We start from the raw sequence: 4,590 nt of genomic DNA, 5'->3' as shown, positions 1-4,590 counted from the left end.
TGGCTTGTGGGTACTGACATAGTTGCAAAACACAATATTTAATACTTTTTCTGGAGGAGAGGACCCATGAAATTCACACTGGGTCCCCTTGAGCCCTGTGTCCCTCCTGGGCATGTTGTATGGTCTGCTCACACGACTGCCTTCTCCACCAAACAGTGGGCCCCGGGAGGGCAGGGGCGTGTCTTACATTGTCAGAACAGGCAAGCAGTAAGCATTTGCTAAATAAATAAATGCTTATAAATAAAAAAAACAGTTAGCATTGATTGCTAGTTAGTGATAGTTAGCAATCCTTGCCCAGGGCCAGGCACTGTACTGAGCTCCTGTGACACAGACACATTGATAGTATCCCCGTTTTACAGAAGAGGACATCAAGGCAATGAAAGGTTAAACTTGCCCACGTTAAACTTGGGATGTCTGCATTCCAAGCCTGCTCTCTGAACCACTGGCCCAGAATGTCACCACAGAAGGTGGTGCAGCTGGTGGATGTATGAAGAGGCTGAGTCCAGGAGGAACAGCCTCCCGCAGACAAGGGGCAAGCAGGCTATGTCAGCCCATGAGTTCTGGCCCATGGATCGGTGCCCTCGGGAGCTGCAGCGCTGCCCCAACCTCCCTTCTGAGTGCACGGCCAGCTCAGGCCATTCCTCCACGTGGGCAGCAAACACTGAGCCAGATTCTGTGCTCAGGGTGTGGGTGACAATGACAGCTAATCGCAGCTTACATCTACTGAGTGCCAGCTCACTGCAACCTCCACCTCCCGGGTTCAAGCAATTCTCTTGCCTGAGCCTCCCGAGTAGCTGGGATTACAGGCACACACTACCATGCCTGGCTAATTTTTTTGTATTTTTAGTAGAGACAGGGTTTCACCATGTTGGCCAGGCTGGTCTCAAACTCCTGGCCTCAGAGGATCCGCCCGCCTTGGCCTCCCAAAGTGCTGGGATTACAGGCGTTCATCACTGCACCCAGCCAAAAGATTAGAATTTCATCAGGCAGAGAAACAAGGAAAGGTGTTCCAGGCTGAGGCACAGGCTGAGTAAGGGCTCAGGAGTAGGAGAGGCCTTGGGGGGAGGCCCTAGGAGGGCAAGTGAGGCCTGCAGGAGATCTGCATCTGCAACCACTGGGGAGCCAGTGATTTAAGATTGGGAAGCTGCAGTCTGGCAGTCTACTTGATGAACGTTTATTGAGCATTTATTAGGAGCCAAGCACTGTAATAGGTGTGGGGGACAGAGGTGACTAAGGCACAGTCACCCACAAGAGTCTGGCCAAATCTCTGCATGCCTAAGACTGTCCCCCTCGGTCAGGGGCCCACGTTGTGTTCCTGGCACCCTGGCTGACCCACTTTGTAACCTGGATCCCACGCCTGCACTCCTCGGAGTAACCTTCTTCCATAAAATGAGCTTAACTGCGCTTGTCACCTGGTGCAGAGCTCTTTGAGCTCTCGGGATGAAAGATTGTGTAAAAACGGAGCCTTTGTCACCAGACTGGGTGGGGTGGAATAGGGAGCCCACATCAGATCCCCAAGGGTGCAGAGAAACAGCCCCTAGGAGTTGGAGGGAGGGTTGCCAAGCTCCCCTGAGGTTACCACCCTCTGACAGCTGCCAAGCGTGTTCCTGCAGCCAGAATGCCCGACATGAAAGTCCCCCGCCCCCGCCAAGGCCTGCCTGTGATGGTTAAATGACAGACGCCGACACCCGGGCTGCTGACTGATGCTGACAGCAGGGAGGGACGTGGAGGTGGCCTGGGTTGCAGACAGGTGTCTGGAGGCTCTACCTTCACTCTTGTGTTCATAGGACGCCGAGCACCCACCACAACCTGTCACTGTCCAGTGTCCATGGGGGAGGCAGACAGGCACACAGCACATTCCACTATCACGTGGGGTGTTACAGGGGAGGCCCTGCTCGCTGGCAGCACAGGGAAGCCCACCTGACAGAGGATGGGTCCAGGACAAACCAAGGGCCCAACCTCCTCCCTTCTCCCCGCAAAGATCATGGTGACAAAACCCCTCTGTGATGAAGTAGTTCAGATGTCCTTTGCTCAGGTGACCCTCACGCAAGAGGAAATGAAAGCCAGAGAGCCCCGTTGACTTGTCCAAGGCCACAGAGCCCGTCGGTGTGGCACACAGGCCAGTTATCATTATTCCGATTCGTTGGCTTGTGGCTTCATCACTCTAATCTCCGCCTCCGTGGTTACGTTGCCCTCTCCTCGTCTTCTCTGCCTCTCTTTGTTTTTTTGTTTGTTTTGAAACAGTCTTGCTCTGTCACCCAGGCTGGAGTGTGGTGGCTTGATCTTGGCTCCCTGTGACCTTGACTTCCCAGGCTCAAGCTATCCTCTCACCTCAGCCTCCTGAGTAGCTAAGACTACAGGCACACACCACCATGCCTAGCTAATTTTTTTGTTTTTGTTTTTCTTTTTTAGAGATGGGGTCTCACTATGTTGCCCAGGCTGGTCTCAAACTCCTGGGCTCAAGTGATTCTCCCACTTAGCCTCCTGAGTAGCTGGGACCACTGGTGTGAACCATTAGGCCCAGCTATTTTTTTCTTTTCTTTTCTTTTCTTTGTTTTAAGAGATGGGGCCGGGGGAGAGGGGGGCGGTGGTCTCACTAATTTGGCCAGGCTGGTCTCGAACTCCTGAGCTCAAGCGATCCACCTGCCTCAGCCTCCCAAAGTGCTGGGATTACAGGCATGTGCCACAGTGCCCAGCCCCTATCTCTCTCTTAATGGGATACTTGTGTTACACTTAGGGCCCACCCTGATAATCTAGGATAATCTCATTTCAGAATCTTTAGTCACATCTGCAAAGTCTTCGAATGCAGGTAGCAGTCACAGATTCCAAGCATTAGTACTGAATTCCTGTGGCGACCATTATTCTGCCTGCTCCCAGCCCCCAGAGGACACAGAGTTTAAGAGGGGCCTGCCTTCAGTCAGCCTGTGGGCATGAGCCTCATACATCCACTCAGCACATCCTGGGAGGGGACCTGGACTCCTCACCCCCCACAAGGCCAGAACCCCCTGTCTGCCAGGAACCCCAGAGAGGGGGAAGCAGGCTGTGCAATGGGGGTGGTAGGATGTGGAAACCACAGAAGTGGTTAGGACAGAATTCTGGAGTTAAGCATCCCAGAGATGAGGAGTCAGAGAGGCCCTTCCCCTATCTGGATGCTGCCTCTATGTCTGATTTGAATTCTCCTTTCATTCCTCCATTTAGCAGACACTCAGACCAGAGCCAGGCTCGGTACCAGGCTCTGGAGAGCTTGTCCATGTCCTCAAAGAGCTTGCAGTCTAAACCTAGGAGTGATAATGGCCAGCACCAGGGTCTCCAGGAGGCTGGAGGAGCAGGAGACTCTTCTCTTTCCAGAGCGGGCAATGTAGGCCCAGGAAAGGGGACTGGTTTTGTCTGGAGTTGGGCTGAAGCCACTTTAGCATGAGGGTTTTGCCTTTCCTCAATCCCCCGACCCCAGAGCCTTCCTGTGATTTTGTCATTCTTGTCTCGTTTCCTCTTGGTATTTTCAAAGTACAATAACGACTGTTCACCTTCCCTTAGAAGGGCTGGCACAGAAAGTGATTCATCCCAAACCGTGCACCTGCTCTATCTGTACAGTTGGCGGGTGGTGAGCCAAGGAACAGGACCCCCGGAGTCAGGCGGCATTTTACTCAAATGCTGAGCACTCGTTCCAAGTTTGAGTAAGGTAGAACAATGAGTGGCCAGTCCTGCCTTCCCACAGCTCAAGTGCGGCAAGCACCGTCCTTAAAACAGAAGAGCTGGCTGGGCGCGGTGGCTCATGCCTGTAATCCTAGTACTTTGGAAGCCGAGGCGGAAGGATCACTGGAGCCCAGGCGTTCGTGACCAGCCTAGGCAAACATAGTGAGATCTCGTCTCTATTTAAATAAAATAGAAAATCTATTTAAGACAAACAACAGAAGAGCTGTCGTGAAACTTGGGTGCTCTGGGTAAAGCTTGGGAAGAGGCAGGGCCTCCCAGCATGTCTGGAATCCCAAAATTAGCAACCTGTTTCCTTGTCTGTAAAATGGGTGTTGAAATGGTCGGCTAAGAGGACAACAGCACCGGTGCCGGGTGTTGAGCAAGCCCTCGACAGCCTCACCGAGAGCGCACCAAGGGCCACCCACGCGCTGCTGCTCCGGGGACTCCCACCTTTCCCTCGGACGCCGGCCTGGTGAGCCAGCCTGCGGGCGCGCGTGGGGGCGCTCGGAGCGGTCTCAGGAGCTCTGAGCCTCCAGATCTGGAGTCCAGTGCCCTGCCGAGCCCGAGCCCCAGCACAGCCTCCCGTCGCGTCTTCCCGCGGCCTGGGGGTCCCCGCCCGCCCAGCGCCTCCCACGCGCGGACTCCTAGGCTGAGCGTGCCGGGCAGCTGGGCCCACGCGAGGGCGGGGCGAGCCGGGGCTTTGTGTTCAAACCGGCCAATGGGTGGCGGCGGTGGGCGGCAACGGCCGGCAGGGCCTGGCCAATGGGCTGCGGCCTGTCAGCGTTGACTGACAGGCGCACACATACACAGTCGGCCACACGCGCGCCGCCCGGCCCCACTCGCGCAGCGCGGGCCTCCGCCGGCCGCATTGTCCGCCCGCCTGCGTCGTCCCGCGCC

The sequence above is a fragment of the Macaca nemestrina genome, chromosome 15 (assembly GCF_043159975.1).
Source record: "Macaca nemestrina isolate mMacNem1 chromosome 15, mMacNem.hap1, whole genome shotgun sequence".
In the NCBI taxonomy this organism is placed as follows: Eukaryota; Metazoa; Chordata; class Mammalia; order Primates; family Cercopithecidae; genus Macaca; species Macaca nemestrina.
Note: the sequence above shows the minus strand (reverse complement) of the source record.